This window comes from Oxyura jamaicensis, chromosome 4 (assembly GCF_011077185.1).
Source record: "Oxyura jamaicensis isolate SHBP4307 breed ruddy duck chromosome 4, BPBGC_Ojam_1.0, whole genome shotgun sequence".
NCBI classification, from domain to species: domain Eukaryota; kingdom Metazoa; phylum Chordata; class Aves; order Anseriformes; family Anatidae; genus Oxyura; species Oxyura jamaicensis.
The window spans coordinates 62353414-62373837 of record NC_048896.1 but is presented as its reverse complement, the minus strand read 5'-3'; positions in this window follow the sequence as shown (position 1 = coordinate 62373837).

The following is a 20424-nucleotide window of genomic DNA, read 5'->3' as shown; positions in this document are numbered from 1 at the left end:
CTGCAGAGCTCATGTGGCCAACACAAGAGGGCCTTGACATGCAACTGTTGTATTTGACATGCAACTGTGTTTAGGGCAAAAGATTTTAATTTCCCTTATAAATAATTTTTTTTTAAAAACTTATAATCTCTGACACTGTTTTACAGGTAATAGGTTTAAAAAAATGACTTGGCTTCCTTATTTATGGCTAGGAAGCAATAAAACCACCAGCCCATACAACTCAGAAGTTCACCACAGAGATGTTGCAAGTAGAGAGAGCCAGGAAAAGAGAGGGTGTAAAATACCTTTAAAACCAGACATCCCATTTCTCTACAATGGTGGATTACCACAGTCATTTTCCCTTCCTTCTCAAAGCACAAGGGGTATAATGCTTACGAGAGTTACGTCCCAGCCCTTCAAATGCTAGCTAAGTTATTACTCAGTTTAATCAGAGATTATATTTGTTGGAGTGAGCAAGCTGCAGACAGCCACTGCGCACTACTGTGGAATGCAGGAGCAAAGGGAAGTCCTTCACATTTGGCTTTAAAAATGGGACAGCCTGCAGGGTGCATTGTGCATGGCTCAGGCTTTGGTGACAGAGGTTCAGATACGTGTCCCTTCTCTTGGGTTGCTTTTTTGAGGTTGGGCATGGATGCAGTACCTCTCTCTCTTTTTTTTTCCTTCCCCTTTCCATGTTCTTTCAGGATAGCCTGGACAATCATGGTGGCAATGAAGAGAGGGTTCTTCTGGAGCAGTGCACTGCCGTTGGGCAGCTGGGAAAAATGGGGAGAGGTAAAGGGTTAGGCCTTCCCAATTTAAGCAAAGAAACATAACCTGGAATTTAATAAAAAATCTGTGACAACACTTTCTGAGCTTTCATTTCAGTGCATGTGTTTAAGGTCTCACAATGACTGTTGTCTTCAGTTTTTGGCAAAGCCTTGATGCTTTTAATTGTGCTTGGTCGCAGTAGGTTGGCTTTTCTCTAGTCTTAGATGTCAACTAGAGATGTGCCAATGCCTCTTGGAAAGAGGAAGGAGCACCTGAGTAGGTAGTTTGTGAATAACTAATCATTCCCAAAACAAGTTTAATAGGTTGATGTTGTCTGTGAGGAGGACTTATTTTTTATTTATTTATTTTTTTTTTTCTAATCTATTAGAACTATTCAGAGGTGAAGTGTTCAGCAAGAGGAGACTTATGAGGGGAAGAGGAATCAGTGATATCCATTTCCATCTCAAATTACAAGATGAGCTTTTAGAGGAATTTTCACAGGCAGAAATATCGCACAGGACAGGGAAACTTGCCCGAATCTATTCCATGTCTCCTGTGAATGCTACTCAAAGCTACAGTTTGTTTTCTTATGGCTGTTAGTGGTTGCAAATGATTATAGGCTACTGTGACACAGGAATTAATGAATTGCAACTTCTTTTTGAAACCCAGGTGGGAAGAGACTTTGAACTTCTGCTGTGGCTGCTTCTGCTTCTTCTGTCCATAACCATGATGGCCACACTCTCTCCTCCTCTTCCTCTCCTCCTCTCCTTTGACCCTATTTTTGGCTCTACTTAGTTCCTAAAAGAATATCAAACATTGTAATTGAATTAGGCTAGTAATTTCTGATATGTATGAGTCCAGGAGACTCCCTGAATTGTATTGGAAAACTGCCTTCTGAGAAGTATGTTGCCGGGGTAATATTTTATAACAGTAGAGAGCATGAAAGGCAATGTATAGCAGAGGGCTGTGGTGTTCTTCAGATTGTTACATTTAGAAGGAGACTTGCTTCTTAGAAAAACTGTTTGGTGCCTGTGTAACATCAGTTTTTCAGTTTTCTCTTTGACACCTTATCCAAGTTACTATGACAACTGAGGCCTTAGACTTGTTCACTTTATGGATGGACAAATAATGTGATCATTAGAGATGTATGCTGAGGTCAGAGGGTGGCTGGCTGATGTTTGTTTAATTGAGTCCCATGACAGAAGCTGGAAAATCCTGAGCAGGAAAGGTTGTCTTCCAGGGCACATAGGAGCACTGAAATAGGCCAAATAATTTGAGTCTGACCTTCCTGCATCTGGTGGAGCTTTGGGGTTTGGAGCACAGTGACTTTAAACCACTTTTCCAATTTCCTGATACTAAACCTGGTAAATCTATTCCTGTGCAATACTGTAACACAACTTCAGGGTCCTAACATGTAAGATAGTTACTACCGGATTTGGTATTTTTGAATTATAATAAACTGGATTTTACAGTGCTTTAGCATTTTACTTCACATCCTGTTAATGAAGAAGGGAAAAAAAGAAAAAAAAGAAGGCAAAGCATGAAAGAGAACAAAGTCCCCTTACTTTAAGACAAACCAAGGCAGTTCTGAACCTGAATGAGCTCCTGGCACAAATCGCTGATGAATATGGACCCAGAACAGCGTGCTGTTGCTGCTGATTTTGCAATGCAAACTGAAAAGGAAGCAGAGGTATTTCTAGTTAAAGAAATGGGAATTTCTTGGTGTGCACCTAGAGCCAGTTGGTGTCAGGAACACCAGAAGATCTTTAACTCACAGTGAGTGAGTTAATGAACCTGACTTAATGAACCTGCTGTACAAAACCAGTCAAAAATCAGCAATTAGAGGTCTTAGAGAAACATTGTCTTCTGCAAGAAATGGTTATTTACTGGGCTGCAGTTATTTTCTGGGCTATGATATATCATTCCTTTCAGATACTATATGAGGATAATTACCAGGATTTCAGTAGAGTGGCGATTTCTTGATTTTTGGGGAACAGTTCATGTATATAGAGAAAAATGTCGATTTATGTGATTTCCCTCAAGAGTACTCCAATGCCTAAGGATGCTTTACCAAAGTGTTCTTCCTCTTGAAATTTATTTCCATGAATATATAGATCTACTGTTTGCTATGCCATCTAGGAGAAGATTAATAATGAAAATTGTAAGAAAAGTATGTTTTTTGCACTGAGACTGTAGGGAGATAGTCTATTTATTGTCTGAAACAGGAACCTGGGAAGTTTGGATTATATTACTCTGCCACTACTCACCATGTTAAAGAAGTGCAAAATATTATTTTTGCTTTTCACGTGTCATCTATACTAAGAACATTAGAGTGAAAAAGAAGTGAGTGTACCAGAAGCTCTCATGAAAACCTGGGTATAGTGATGGAAATGGTGGGCCCTCTGAAGGCAAAATCAGCTTGCTTAGAGTATGGTCATGGAAGTGAAAATGCTGGCTTAGGTACTTAGGCTGTGGTGCTATCCTGCAATGTGAGCAATACGCTTATGAGACAGTAATGTGTGACATTTGACATCTACAGTTGAGAAGTATGGGAATTTATGCACATTCTTATAGTTATCTATATGGTGAAGATTGCACATAAAACTGCAAAATAAGGCAAAAGCATATTAATATATCATAAAGGTCAGACTCGAGTAATCTCCAACAACTTTTCAGCATAAGTAACATTGCATATAAAAATGGGTTTGAAATTATGCATATATAGTCACATCCTCCCCTTGCGTAAGGCAGAATAGATTCCGTATGTCCAGTTGAGCTGGGACCATCTATAGCATCTGGCAGCTCAGCTATCAACATTTTAAGTATACATATAAATCCAGAGAGGAAATTTATTTAAGAAATATGTAAATTTTCAGAGCAATGGAAACAACAGTTATGTATTACAAAAAACTTAGACATGCCCCAGTTTCAGTTTCAGAGCAAGCCTTAGAAACCTGGCCTATGTTCCCTAAGTGGTTTGCAACCACAGGCCAACTTTCAAGGGGAACACCCTGCTCCCCATGGGGAAGGATTTATGATTTTATTCGGGATATATGAAACGCGATGATTTTGGCTGGATTTCAGGAAACAAAGGAGCGAGGCAGAATCAACATTCATTTGCACCCCTTTCAGTCTGCTTGCTGTCAGTGAAGTTTTACTGACAATAAAACAAGGCAGAGAATGTGCTAGAGAGCAGGAACCACTTTCTTTATAATCATGGACAAAAAAATAATAATTTTCTGATCCCTCTGTGAAGCTGCTGGTGCTGGCAGAGCTCTGAAAAACAAGGCTGCAGCAAAAAACAACAGCAGATTGAGACAGCCCCTGTCCAGGACCTTTCTTCTAGATTTTTAAATTCTTATTCTCTCTGACCTATTGAAATGACCTGTTTTAACACAGTGTGAACTAAATCTTTGTAAATAGATGAAATCAGTTGTGTTGCCAGAATTCAGCTATGTGCAGACAAATAACTGTGCTCCTAGAGTAAGCAGGAATGTTCTGTTCCCTAAGCTGCAGTAACAGACATTTATGCATTTTGAGGAAAACTGCTTGAAACTGAATTTTTAAGACCTCAGAAAAGTGCATGGTATTCAGTCCGTTGAAGGAAACGCTTCCTAGTGTTCCTTGTCACTTTTAGTTGAATGCTAGCTAACACCTGGTAATTTTTTACTTAACGGAAGCAGGGCGCAGGGGGAGAACCGCTATCTAAAATAAGCAGTTTCCGAGCCAGACCCTGGCTTGCATCCATTGCCTTTGCAACACTGGTGCAGGAGGGAATTCCTCGGCACTGCCGAGCTGTAGGAGCCTGGCCCCCAGCTCCCCCCAGCTCTGCTTTTCACGGGGGGAGCATGCCTGGGACATCGCTGAAGCGAGGTGGGAGGGATTCTTAAACCATTTGTGAACTCTGGCAAGCCCCAGCTGCTGCAACAGCCCTTGGGAGGATGTTGCAGCTGAAGGCAATGTTGAGTGGTCTGAAGCGGCCCCGTGCTGCCGAGTGGGATCCCGGCAGGTCTCCACGTGGGACGGAAAGTCCAGGGGCTCGTGCAGATTGGTGTTGTGGCACTGGGATCTTGCTGCAGGCGGTTATACCTGCGTATCTGTGCCCAAATACGCTATCAGCGGCTTCAAAAGAGATACACAGGTTTCTCTGGGTGGGAGTAAAGACCCCTGCCTGTTGTCTAAACATATCTGCGTTTTGTAAGCAGAGCAGTAAGTTAATAACACGCTGAAAATAACAGGTATTGCCTAGGAGGCGGAAAGTGAAAACTGAACTGGTGAGCTGTGTTCCACCTGGGATCCGCGAGAGCCTTGAGGTCATTGACAAAGATGTCTTGACTTGAAACTGTAAACTTTCCTTGGGATGTGCTCTGTGCTTGAATAGTCAAGTACGGAATGATTTATTGACATTTTATGCAGATAGAAGACTGGGTCTAAAGGGAGACAAATACCCTATTGAAATAGGTTTCTTTTTGATGGAAATAAAAATAAAATGCTTGGCTTGCTTCCTATCATGATGTAGTTTGCAACCTTCTACATGTCCTCAGAGAGAGAGGGTTCATACACACTACAGATGTATAATGTTGGCTAGCATTACATTTTTCACATAGTATCCCACACATGTTCACTGTGGTCCTCGTTATTGCTCAACAAAAAGCTTTCATAGCCTAAAATTAATTAAAAAAAACAGCAGCAATGCAGCAGCATGCCCTCATGGAATGAGAAAATCGCCGCTAAAAATGTTAGCCACAACAAACTGAGAGCCTGACAGTCTCACTGTACCAAGCTGCTCATGTCTTTCTTCCTTCTCATGTACTAATATTCCTAAATACATGGTAAAATATTACAGTGTAATTACACAGTGGATATTTGACTGGAAAACTTTCCCTCACCTGTAATATATGTCTAGCTGCTTGGTTAATATTGCCATTCAGGTACAATTTAGAATCAACGGGGAAAGTTATTCCAGAACCTACACAAGAAGGTCACATACTCCCTTTGAAAGCCCTGATACTTCCTTTTGTTCGCTCTTATGTATCTGATTACAAATTACTAAATCCTACTGCTATTTGAGAACTTTTAGATTCTAATCAGTACTTTGATGAATGTACAGCACAATAATGCAGATGAGTGATGTCACCCTTTATGCATACAGCAGCATGCATGGACAAAATCGCAGAGAAGCCATTCAAAAGCACTGGGGCCTTTGTGATCTAGGAGCTTCCTTTGTAATCAGTCCTGACTGTAAATTATTGCCTAACAATTAGGCATTGTTAAAACATCTAATTAAGCATTAAAAAAAATAACTAAGTGTTCTGCTTCAAATGTGACGAGTTGACTTTACGATGTTAAAATAGAATGAGAATGTGGAATAAGGAAATACTACAGAAATTTGCTTGAATAAACAAGAAGGAAACATGAGTAAATCCCAGTAATACCTGCAAATTAAATATCTCTTCTTTGGCATTTAGGCATTAGGTAACGTCACAACACTTTGTGCTACCAGAAAGAAGACTTTTATTAAATGAAGCTGAGATGAACATCATAACCCTTTCTCATGTAAGGAAAGAAAAGCTGTGTAGATACCTGCTAATAAATTAGCAAAATAAATCTTTAAAAGTTTTTAAAAAATCTTAAATGGTTGGGTGTTTTTGTAAAAGATAATGAAATTGGGTCATTGAAGCAAAAATGGTAGTATAAATGTAAACATTGTGCTTTTTTATTTTATTTTTTTCCTGATATCTTCCTCAGATCTTTTTTAGTCTGTTTACCACACTTATATTCAGTCTTTTCATTGGCTTTGAAAACACTGTATTCTTTAAACTAAAAGCTGTGCTGAAGGGATATAAGGATACTCTGAGTTTAAAAAGGGGAAGGAAAGCTGAGAACTGCCTTTCTGCTATCTTTTCAACACCAGATGAGGTCCCAAAAGGGATAAGGTCTGTCTCTTCTTATGTCGTCTCCATATTTCTTTCCTGTGTGGTTTTACATTATAATGTCAATATTATTTTAATGTGAATTATGAAGGAGTGACTTTTTTTTTTTTTTTTTTTTTTTTTTTTCCTATCTATTGGCCTTTAAACTAAGATGACTGGGAAATTTTCTGTAAAAAGGCCCTTACTGCCACTTTGCACTGTGTATGGGTAAAAGTGTGTGTAATTCTTCTGAGGCTTCCCATGCCCATGGAAAAGATAACAAAAGGAAATGTAACCCTAGCAAATATACCAAAATGCTGTGTGGTGCAAAGCAAAGGGTTCTCTGCAGAGGTGCTGGGAATGGAAAGCTGCTGCCTTTTGGTAACCTTCCTCCTTTTCTCTGCCAGGGATTGCTGACAAGTTTGTCTCCAGAGCTGAACAGATCTTCTATGGTACCAGCTGTGGTCATAGTTATGTGGTTAGTGTAGTTTATTGGCAGTTCAAGAACTAGAAACCAGCTTCTGTACTTATTTAAAATTAACCTATATCCTGTGATTTTTCAATCCCATTCTTTTTGTGTATGTATATGTATTTATATAACTCCAGTTGTCTCTGCTGGTTTATCTGGGAAGTCCATTATTCAAACCTAATGCTTTTGCCAGCTGCAAATAGGTTCTCTTTGCAGTGTGTCACTTTCCATTATCATGGGCCGCTGTCTTTTCAACACTTAAGAATGTCATGTCACCACATGATTAACATTTAAAGCGGTTGTACACTGCTTTTAGCAGTGAAAGTCAGAGTTACTTAGGTAGTTGGTTCCCTTGTTGATTGTAATATGGGAAGTCACTATCCTCTAACTGGACAAATTTCTTCCAAGTGAGGTTGAAGTAAATACAGGTGGTAAGACAGTATCAGTTCTTTTCATTCCCCCTCCTTCATCATCTTCCTTCACTTCTAATATAGCTGATGCACTTCAAAAGATCATGACCATAAGATAAGCTGTAAATAGTCTCCAGTTATTTCTAAAGATATAAAGAGTGTCTGAAACACTGGAAGAGGTCACCTTCAATCTGTGTAAGTATGAAAAAGTCAGTCGTTCTAGCCCAGTTGGCCTTTCTTTATTCATTTTATATCATAAAGAGGGACATTACGATTGCTTGGAAGGAGGTTTATTTTTATTTTTATTTTATTTTATTTTATTTTATTTTTATATTTTTTATGATCAACAGCAGAAGAAAAGGATTTAGAATTGTTAATATACTGCTTGAGTGCTTAGCCATTTATATTTACAGTAATTGCTTCTGGAAAAAAAAAAAAAAAAGTCCTTTTCCTGCCAACATGTAGGAAAAATAAAGGCTGATTGAATTAAGTCTGGGAACCAGTTTGATTAGAAATTGAAACAAATCTCCTGGGACTCTAGGAACCTGGTTCATTCATGGCATTCCTTCCATACTCTAATGTGCTTTAATGCTTGATGCTGAACAATATGAAATGCTAGTTTCTGAAACCAGCTGTTAGAGTTTGGTAGTTTGCAACAACATTTCAAGAGCTGAATGTAAACCATAAATACGTGCAAAGGCAGGCGTTTCAGCTTATTCCTCCAGGTACAAAATAAACCAATGGCCATTATTTCAAAAAAGTTATTAAAGGCATTACAATTACGCCTTTCACTTTCTGAAAGATAAGCAAAAAGAGGATGGATAATGCCATTATTCCAGTGAATGATACTATATAAATGTCAGTAATATATAATGACATATATAAAACATAGGATTTTTAATAGATGCTTGGAGGCACTACTTATCAGCATTTTGGTATTTTCTGTTTCCTGAACTGAAGTCCAGTGGCATTTTGCTGGAACAGTGCAAGTATTGATTCAGAATCTGATCTAACAAAGAAACATTTATTTATTTATATAAATAAAATAAAACAACACAATTTCTGTACTGCATTCTTGTTAACAAAAGTCAGACCTTAAAAACCTGAAAAATCAAGACCCTGATTTCTCACTTTTCCGTCATTCTTTAAAACTTGTCATAAGACGCTTGGATATCATCAAGCAGGGCTTGGGGCTCTTTGCCTCTAGCATCTCTCCCACTGCAAACAGGAAAATGACTTTCTTGTGGCATTTTGTGTGCCACAGCTTGTGAGCTGAAAGCGACAACATCCTTTGATTACTAGACGTAGCAGCTTGCTTCACTTCTCCACTTCCTTGCTCCTGTTACTTCTGCTCATCACAGTTAAATTAGGTCAGCTCCCTGGGCTGTCCCTGACACAGTCTGCAGTTTGAAGACTCGTATATCACAGTCTCACAACTGAGGCTTGCAAGGATGGTGGTAAACACTTCCTAACCCACAGCAGTGCTGTTGTTCCTATGTTTTGTGATAGTGTATCCAGAGGCAGAAAAACTGCTCAGGGACAAGTCTAAATAGCTAGTGAATGTTGTGGATTTCTGGTATTTTTGCCCATTTTGTGAGTCATGGACAAAACCAGAATTGCCACATGAAATCATTCCACTAAATAGTAGTGCAAGTGTACAAGTACTGAAACAAAGAGGGATGTTTATGGTGTATTTATGAAGCATGGGTTAGGAAAGGAGTTTCTCCTCTGTCAGGCTTGGAAATGGACACTCTACTTTTGCATATTATTTTCCAGAATAATAAAAGTTTCCACATATTCTTCTTAAAAAGAAGTTGTGTAATACCAAATATATTGCACAGGTAGCTCTGTTTTCCAAATACTCTTTCAAAATGACAAATTAACAATGATTATAGTTTTATATAATGTATAATTATCTATTATTTACAGAATAAGGAGTGAACAGTGAAAGTAGAGGTCATGCCATAACATGCAGTACATGAACAGTCGGAGAAGAATAATTTTTTATGTGGCCAGTTCTTTCATCATTCGGAAATTGTGGGAAAATATTTCTAAAATACAGCCTTGAAAGGCATTATATTTCAAAATGAATTTCTGGAACCAGGCAGCACAAAAACTGATTAACATTGACTTCATTTTTTTTTTTTTTTTTTTTTTTTTTTAATATTAACTCCTTGTTGTGGAGTCTAATTGTTGTGGAGTCTTGTTGAACATATTTTTAATAGGATTTTTTATGACTTTTAACATATAAAATATGTTAGAACCAAGCAATGTAAATGCAGCCCACACTTCGGCAAAAAAAAAAAGGTTTTCACCAACTTCATTGTGTGATAGAATAACATTTGATAATTTGCAAAAGGTTGTTAGTAAAATAAAAATATGTAAAGAATTGTATGCAGTAGCAGTGCAGTAACCATTTGCATGCAAGCATTTTGTGCAAGGACAAATAAGAAAAAAAAGCATGTAGTGCAACCCAGAATTGTAATGCATAGAAACTGCATATGTACTTCTGAAAAATGTTTTTATAACCTGGCTTCCTTATGGCAAATTCATCTTATTATACCAGGATGATTTACTGAAGGCAGATCTATATATCTTCTGTTTTAGGAACACAAAACTTCTTAAAAAAAAATGGGGGGGGGGGGGGGGGGGGGAAGGGGAGCTAATCTGACGCATTTGAATTATAAATTTTTACAACTCATTGAATTTAAAAATATGAAATTTTGCAGTTAAATTAAAGAAATAAATGCAATAAAAAGCTGTTGAGCTAACAGGTTCAAAAGAAGGTTTACCAAACGTTTTTGTGACCCAAATCTGTGGACTGGATGCGGCAGATAAGGGGAAGAGGGTGCATCTGCATGTTCACTTGGACTCTGCATTTTTGCAAGCACTTGATGGTTGTTGTTATGGTTGTTGGTTAAAACCTGCAGAATACCTAAACTACATAGCTAAAAGAGCCTAAAAGGTTTTTACAGGTTTTTATGGTCATGATTTCAGTTTCAGGCTTAGGAATAGAACGGATCCATTTATCACTGAAGACTGAGCAGGAAGGAAAGGGAAGGACAAAGAGGTTACACTGGCAGTGGAAAGGTAGGAAAGAGAAAGTGGGAGAAAGTGTCAGGTGTAGAGGTATGGAGGGATGAGACAAGTAGAAATGGAGCAAAGAATGTAGAAAAACACACTGGTTTTCTTTGCTTTAAATGCCCTATATGCAGAGCAGTCAACAGGCAGACAATTGTACCATTGGGCCCTTTTGATTACATTAAAGTGTCAGACAATGTCCATGGTTTATGGTATCAGCTGAGCAACCTGAAAGAATAAATGATATAATTTGTGATGTGACTCATACAGGAAAGCAGACAATCAGTAGTGTGCCATAATACAAGTGAGAAAAAGACAAAATGAAAGTCAAGGAGCAGTTATGGTAGACATTGTATTTCTTCTATCTTCCGGATATGTTTCTCATATTAGTATTATTATTTGCTAATGTAATCATATCACCTAGTGACAGAAATTCAACGCTCAGAGCCAGGATACTAGGCAAAACAACCTAATGCTTATGGCAGTTTCTTCCTTTGGTATTAAATTGTTTCTGTGAATGAAAACAATAACAACAAGGAGAAGTGTACACCATGCTGTGACCAATTTCCTGCCGCACCGTGAGTGATCTGCATAACTGCCTCTTGCAGCTGTAATGATACTCTTAGGTGGAGGGAATCTGAATGTGGGCCTTAAGAGCATGGCTGGAGTGACCTCCTGAATTGCATTGTTAACATTGAGAATGCAGATGAGTAATTTAGTATTTCATTGCACAGATTACTGCATGGTGAAAAATGAGAATACAAGAAAAGAGGTCTTAAAGGGCTAGTAGACATTCAAACTGAATTCCAGTATTGATTTGCTCTGGGGATATCAGTTTTATGATGAAGTTAAAAATTTCCAAGCTGACCATCTTCATCTTCATTTTGCTGCCTGTTCTTTTCCGGTGTGTTTGTTTATCAAATTACACTGAAGGGTACCAGAGCAAATTACTGATGCAAATAAAGTACCGTCATTTTTCCAATAAATGAGTAATAGTAATAATAAAATAAAAGCTATCATCTGCAATTTTATGCAGAGCCTTGAGCTATGTTTTTCTAAAACCTTTTTGTTAATACTTTTTTAGGCAGACTTGAGAACTCCAAGGATTAGCTAATGTTACACCAGTAAAAATCATTCTTGAAAATGACAGATATAAACAACATTACTACTGGGGATTACATTTGGTCATATTTTTTTCCATTAGATCATGCTTCTGTGGAGTTCCTAGACTCTTACTGGAAGATCCTGCTGGCTCTTGGACTGTGGTGCAGAATGTCCCTTATGTTCATTAGTAGCTTATATTGGAAGCAGAAGGCTTCTGAGCTTTTCAGCTGTAATGCAACATTAGTCTTAGGCAGGAAAGTGAAAATTTATTTACTGAAAGTAAAATATTTATTTTGGCCAGAATACGATTTTTGGCACTGGTGCTTATGCCTTTTAGGTCAAATTTTGGTAGTAGGCTAGTAAGCCTGTGATTGCAAAACACAGACCAATTTAATAAAAGTTCAGTTCAATTTCATTCCTCTTGGTGTGAATCCAGAGTATTTTGCAGAAATCCATTGCCATCTGACTAAACTTTCTGTTTCTAGGGTCTGCAAGTGCATGCAGTATCCAGTGTTATCAGCCCTGAGTAGGTATATATTTAGTTTCTCATTAGACAGTAAAGACAAAAAAGCCAACCCAATTTATGATTAGCTACAAGTATAGTTAGTGGCAGCCCAGCAATCCTAAGCAGGTGGCATAAGCACGTGTTACTGATGTGAAAGTTTTCTGGTTTAGTAATAATGACCAAGTGTAACAGCAACAACAATAACAAGAATATCCTCCAGAGGAAAGTGAATATTAATAGCGCTTTTACACAGACAAACTGAATCCAAAAGGTTAAACGACCCATCTAGCACTCCTGTGTAAGGTGGAAATGAAACACGTGCAGACCAGTGATGATTTATGCTATGTGCATAGTGTTACTAGTGACTTTTAGATCAAGCTTTGCTGTACTTACATATTAAAGCTGGTGGAGGTAATCAAACCAAGTCTGAGCACTTCCCTTCCTTACAAGATGAAACTCCATGTGCTACACAGGAGATTAATATAGTAAAGAACCTTCGTTTCATTGCACTCAAAAATGTTTTCTGCATGCATGTAACGGGGTGTCTTTTTCCATTTTTTTCTACTTTGTTACCATTTTCATGCTTCCATTTTCCACGAAACAGCTGCTAGCAATCTGACCTTTGAAGACTCAGAGAAGACAGTGATCATCTGGAGTCCCGGACAGTTAATCTCCATGTTTTCCAGGAGACTGTGTAAGCAGTAAGTGCTGAGGTTTTACATTGAGGTCAGCTGCTGGAGAGGTGTGAAGACCTGAGTGCTCGGGCATGCAGAGTTCTTGTCACTCCATAGAATTGTAATGTTATCTAAAGAATTCACACAGATTTTACTCAATCCAGAATTTCAACCCTCTTTTGAGCGTCCCAGCCCTTGGGCCAGAATTTCCAATTGTGATTACCTGAATGGAGACATTAGGAACTGGAACTAGATACTTACTAGAATAAACTTGCTCTGGAGGTTCTGAGCACACTGCACTGACAACGTCAGAAGCCTAATGCAGATTTTTGCACACTCAGCTGTGGGTGCCTGAATTTTGCAGCTAAGCCTATGAGTTTTGGGTTATGCTTTTAGATCTGGCCTATGCTTTTAGATGTCAGAAATGATTTAAGCAGCTATTAGGCCGGCAACAAATTGCAGTGGAAAGATCAACTGAGCGTGGAGAAACCAACGTTCAGATTATACAAGGGATATATTATACAGGGACCACTTGCATAGCAAACCTGTCAATGATTTATAAAGTGTACAGACATAGTACCAAGGGAAGTCTTGCTCAAAACAATTGGTTACTCATTACCACGTTGTTTCAGTGATCTTCTCATCTTACTGAATGTGCTGGACAACAGGAAAGATCTGCCTATCTCTTTAGCACCCAATGACTCTCAGACAACTTTGTTGCCCTCTGTAAATTAATGTCAGCCATCCTTCAGAAGTATAGGACTGCTTACTGAAGTACAATGCCTGTTTTATTTGAGAGTTTTCTGGGAAAAGGTTTAGAGAACATCCATATCAAACAATTTCTGTACAGCAGTATTTGTACCTCAAAGAGTTAGGTCAAGAGTTTTGGATCAAAGCCTAGCAGAGATCCAGAGACTGCATACATCATGGGGCCCAAGGAGAGAAGCATTAAATTTCTTCCTTAAAATTGGCTGTTAAATGTGAATGCATCATCTTTTGTGTTATATAAAATCCAAGCTGAGTGTTCTGCATTTTCTTGAGGCAGCAAACTGTTGAACAGATGCCCCTTCATTTCAAGGTCTTTGGATCAGGCTCTTGATGAATTCATTAAACTATATATTCATTATAGGTGGTGAAAAGTATATAACCTTTCCGGGAGGGAAGTGGTCCACTCCATAAATAAATCTACCCCTGTAAATTACAAATGTGCTAGAATGAAATACCTGGATCCAACAGTGCTGTAACTTGAGCAAGGCAACTGTTGATAATGGTAGCTTTGGGAAGGAGGCTGCTCACAGTGGAACGGATGAACGTTATGAAGCGCCCTGATGGTCTAAAAATCCAGGCGGTGCTGGATCGGGGGAAGAAGTAAATTCCAGAATGAAGGTCCCTCAGGGAAGAGGACCTGCCAGAATTTCTCTTTTGCTATATATTGAGCTCCTGTCTGAGCAGGAGCTCAGATCAAAAACACTGCATTACTATGCTTCCACAGAGCAACCTCTTACAACCTGTATCCTTTAGAAGTCAGAGGACAGACTCTCATGGAAGACTCTTCCTAGTTACTTGCTCTACTAAATACCAAGTCCATTGCTTTCTGTGTTGTTTGCAGTTCCTCATGAACATGAAAACTGGCTCCAGCTTTGGAAGCACTGCAGTAGTCTAAGGAAGAATTAATGGTGAGTTTCCTATATCCATATTGACCAGAAACAGAAGAGAGCTCTACCTTTCTCATTGTGGTTTTCAAGCCAGTGACTATCAGGTGGCAACTAAGTTCTTAACCAGATCTACGTTCTTAAACAGATCTAATTTTCAGGTGACAAATAGCAGATGTGCTTTGATGGAAAAGGGTCAGGTAGTCTTTGCTGTATCCTGCTAGAGATTTTCCTCACTTTGGCTTTCTGTGGATTACACCCCATGTGTATCCTAAAAGCAAAGCATCACTTAGTCCCTAATTTAATCTGTGACTTGAAACAAACAACCCCCTTCCCCCAAACCCAACCCAATTCTCTGCTTGCATTTTCAAGATTTCAGCACTTTATTATTATTTCCCCTTGTTTCAAATGGACTGTTAAACTGCATATTTTGGTTCTAAATGCAAATGCACAGCAGACACCATTCTAAGGCACAGTTTTCTGACCTTTTTCTTAGTTGCAGCTTGTTCATGGAATCATTGCCAAATTCATTGGCACAGAGAATTGGCCACAACTGGCTTATTCCACAGCACTTGATAGAGCAATCAGATGCCAGTAAAGGATGTTTTATAGCAGTGACAATGTTACAGCATCTCAGTGGGGTTTTTTTTGTTCGTTTGTTTGTTTGTTTTTAATCACTGGGCATAGTCCAGTCATAAGCATGTTAGAATATAAATATAATCTGTGTTTGTGGAAAAATAAATATCCCAGCTAAGACTTAGGTAAATCCTGCTCAGTACTGACTGTGACCAAGGTATGAGCCAGATCAAGTATGGAGAAACAAATACTATCCTCATATAATGTCATATGACAGCTGTACTGTTTTAAATCTGTAGGTGCATTACATTTGAGTACCAATTCATGATACAACCAGTTTGCCAAAATCTATTAATTGCTACCTGCATTCTTTTTAAGTTGGGACTCTCCTTTCCCACCCTCTCCCAGCAACTGTATTTTGATCCTGTGGAAACAATTCTGCTCTCAATGAACCTCTCAGGAGCCCTGCAAAGCTACTGTAGACAAAGGGGCTATAGTGGGTCTGCTTTTTTTTTTTTTTATTATTTTACAGTTTAATGTCAACTCAAAGTAAGAGCCACATTTTTTAATTTTAGCATGACAAGTCATGTACACCCACAAATCATGCTTTTGTCATCAAGGTCTTAAAAACCACACTTCTTGGAGAAAAAGTAGACTAAAGCAGTTAGACAAAATACATTACAGAAAGAAGAGAGGGAAGCTCACAGAGGTGGAAAGGGAAATGAGTGTACTGCTTTTTAAAATCCCATTTCTGTGCATGAAATACTAAACAGTAGGCTGGAAAAATGTAGCCTCCCTGCAAGAATGTCTTGCTTCCTTCAACATAGTAGTGTCTTAAAATGAGAGTTTGTCAATGTGTGAACTGTACCTTTTGTGGTGCAAGCAAATGCTTCATGCCATTGAAATGGTTTTCCTTAATAAAATGCAGAGGCTAGAATGGTACGTCTTTTGAAGTTGCTCCTAAACATGTAATATTTAGCTTGAGAAGCAATAGTGAGGAAATGAACATGATAAGAGCTCATTCAGTAACAGCCCTAAATTGATTATTTCCTTCCTTATGTAAACTTATCAGTCAGCCCTTTGGGCTCACTTCCGAATACCAGCTCAGCACAAGGGGCTTATCACAAGGAAATGGAATGTAAAAGCCCTGACAATTTTGATAAGGCACGTACTTTGGTTATGATCCTTGCTCTCCCCTCCTCCCATTTAAATAATTTAGCTGCCCTAGAGTAAGAGATGCCCTCCCTCTTTAACTTTGTATAAATATAGTTTGATGTTGTTTTATTCAGAATAAACCCTGCTTCCTTATTCTGCAGGTTTCTCGGAATATTCTTAGGTAAAGAAACTAGAAGATATTTTGTCAGTTAAAGGCAACCTTGGGATGGGGTGGCATTGTACTCTGAATAGATTATTTCTGAGTTTTTAGACACACTCATTAGTCTTTTAGGCACAAGCCAAAGATTCATAGTACAGGGGGTACCAGAGGTAACTAACATTTGTATTTGTTGTCTCTGGACTTACTTCATCCATTTTGCTGTGGGTCTTGCATCTTCACATGATGGCAGAACCCAGTCTTAATAAGGATCCATTTGCTCACAGTACAAAAGCCAAAGAAGCAAACCTAAAAAAAAAAACAACAATCAATCAAACAAACAAACAAACAAAAAAAAAAAAACAAAAATAATGTACCATGGAAACACCAAGCCTCACAAATAAACACACATACTACAGGGAAAAGAAAACTGACAGGCAAGCTGTACTGCCAGCCACCACAGCCTGAAACTTCACAGAACTAGCAGCCATAAAAACAGCAAAGCACCCCAAAAATACAAATTTGACTTCATTCACTTGCCCCAGTAATAATTTAAAAATGTACAAGTTTCATGTTTCATTGCATGGCAGGACAGCAAAGCCTGATAAAAGTGCTAAAATTACAGTACTGTTATCATTTGAGATGTGAAGACATGCTCCTTAAGCAAATGTTAGAGGCAGCAAATCCATGACCCAGTAAAATACACTCTGGACCATCAAAGTAGTTCTACAGCTTGATGAAATCCACTTGTCTCTAGCAAGAATGACCTAAAACTCTTTAGAGGGGAAAAAAAAAGTGTGGTGGAATTCAGAAAGAATGTTTTTTAAGCAAACAGTTACATACCAAAGTTGAGAGTAATTTTTCCAGTGAAACCTAAACGTACCTGATTTATTTTCTCCACAGAAACTCAAATTTTGAGTCAAATTTTATGCAAATTAGGGAAAAGTCTTGACTGAAACTGGACTGGCATATGATTTTCATTGGCGGCTTAGCAAAATCTCCTCTCCGTGTTACACATCGTTAAAACAACAACATAAATAAAGAGGGCTTAGTCCTGAGTCTGCTGAAGTTCATGGCGATGATTGTTGATTGTAATAGTGTTATGATTTTTCCAAAATGTTCGTTCTTGTTAGAAAGCCCCTAGCCATCTCCATGAAACATCCTAAATGCTTACTGTTCAAGAAAAGGTCTGTTGCAATAGCGAGAATATTTGGTGAAGCAGTGTGATTCTGACAGAAACAAGACTGGAAAAAGGTCATGGAAGCCTTAGGGCCAGAGATGAAGCAAATCTATGTTGTCTTCGCTCTGTGCGTGCAATATGTGCTTTCATAACTCTGTGCTTTCTGTGCCATGCTGATACCACCACACCTGTAACAAAAACTCTGCGTACCAGTAATAAACTCTTGTTAATGTTTGGAAAAATGAAAGATTAGAATTAAAAGGGATAAGGAAAACTATAAATTTGCAAAGTGAGTGAGTGAGTGCTAGGTAGAATAATAAAAAGGGAGGGTGTAACTGTCTTTTTTTTTGGGGGGGGGACAGGGGGAGAGGGGATGCCTACAGTCCTCAGAGAAAGGAATTGCTCTAGGAGATGTTATCTTCCTTTAGTGCTATATTTCCTATCAAATTAATAAGGTGTAGGATTTTTATTATAATTGATATAATAATTCATGAATCTGTTTTGTTACACATGTGAGTAAAGAGCTCTGTACTGCTCCATGAAGTCTGCCTTATTTTATGATGTTTAAATAAAAATCTACAATATATTAGTAAGGTAGACAAAATACTATTTACTTATTTTTATATGTGTGTGTTTTCTTGGTAGCTGAAATTTTCAACCCAGTAGCCAAACTAGTGTTCAAAGCAGGGAGCCCATGAAAGGACTTTGCACCCTTTTCTGTAAAATCTGATATTTATGTATAACTCCACAGGGAGAAAATTTTAGTGGTTTCAGACAACCTGTAACAACTTGCTCTAGGATACACAGGCTTTGCACAGATCTCAAGCACCGGAGAAGTGCTGAACAAATAATTAGAAAGTTTGTAACACAGCACAAGCTCTGTTCATAGTAGGCTTTATTGGTGGTGATAAAAATGAGGGTGGTGTTATACTCACCAGTCATTGATTGCTCAGATGTAGAGAATGGTAAATTTGGAGAGAGCTTTCAGAGGAAGTTCCCAGCAAAGCTGTCATCCATCTGTGCTGTGCATGGCCAAGCCTCTTTAGGCTGGATTCTGCCACCTTTACTGAACGTAGTGCTGCTATACTGCAAAAAGAAACGTGTTGGAAGAAAATGTGGTCTGCGTAAAGGTGGCAGAATTGGGTATTTATTTAGGTCAAATGGGCTTGTGTACTTGGAGACCTCGGGAACTTCTGTGATGCACTGGGTAAGTGAGCGTGGTATGAAGGAGCTACATTCCGCACAGCTGGGGAGAAGCTGAGACAGGATAGCTGCACATGCTCTGAGGAGGTGTCTGCTGACATTTTATGGTGGTCTGGAGACAATTGTGTGGCCACAGACTTTCTAATAAAAAGATCTGCAGAGTCTCAAATGAAAAAAATACAACACCAAACAGAAACAACAACAAACTCATGAAAGGAACCCAGCACAGAAAAAGAAAGACTTCCACAGCATTTGCTTATTAATAAGGAGGTTCTGGAAACAAATGAAGATCACCTACTACCTAGGCCAGCCTTCGGGCTTCTGTACTACTGTGAAAGAGTTTGGGGTGAATTCAGATCTCAGGTGCTTTAAAAGATAAAGCAGTACATTTTATTGCCTTGAAACTTGCATGAACCATTTTAGGGAATTCAGCTTGTCTGTTTGCATTAAGTAGAAGGGCAAAAAGTCAGTCTGGTTTGTTAACTAACAATAAATGTGTTTCCTTTCTTTGCTAAACAGGTACACATTGTAGGAAAATAATACAGAACACATGTGCAAGGATTCCTTCAGGTAACTTTATGCATATAGCCGAAATAAATTGCAAGATAGTTTTCTGGTGGCTGAATTCAGCTTTTAATAGAGCATTTCCATTACTTCTCTTGGTCTTTTTTTTTTTTTTTTTTTTTTTTTTTCCAAGGTACGCTTCCACTAATGAAAGGTAATTTTTGCTAATAGATGATACATTTTCTGCAGTGTTGCCAGTCCTGAATATTTGTGGAGAAAGATGCAAAGTCTTGAATCAAAAGTATTTACTGTATACTGTAGCTCTACAGCTAGTTTTGTATCCATAAGATAAGTGAAGCTGCATTGTACATTGTCATCTGCATTTCCGACAAGCAAGCTCAGGTGAGCAACATATATCCACTTTTGTGCATAATTGCAAGATTCAAGGGAGTGGTATAGCTCCAGAGCCTCTGCCAGCAGGTGTGATAAGCTGTGAGGTGACGTACCCGTAGTGCTCTGTGCCAGACTGACAAACTCATGTGCTGAGGGATAGTGCAAAAGTTTTGTAACATGGGGGCAGCATGTAGCTGCTCCACCAAGAAAATTCCCAGGGAAGGGTTGTGGCCTATCCTACCTGTGTGCTTCACAGGGTAACGTCGTGCTGTGTAAGCAATTCATCATCACATCCTGGGGCCACCTCCTCAGTGCCAGTTAGAGCTCTGGGACTGGAAGGGTTATTGTCTGATTGGGTAGAGGTTGTCCTTTGTACGAGAGCCCTTTTCTACCTGCTTCCTTGAGTTTTACTGTTTATGGCTGGCCTTGGGGTATAAGCTCATAGTTTTGCTTCTGTGGACAAATGACAAATGCAGCTGAGACAATCGGGATCTGAATTGCTGCCAACATGTTGTGTGTGTGTGTGTGTGAAAATAGCCTGGTGCAAACCAGATTCTTGTCCATCTCAGATAGTATTGTGTGGTAAGCCAAAATTGTGGTCTACAGTGGCCTTACAACAGAGCTGGAGATAGGCATTAAATTGACTTCCAGCTTAGTATGGTTGATCAGTGTTTTTTTTTTTTTTTTTTTTTTTTTTTTTTT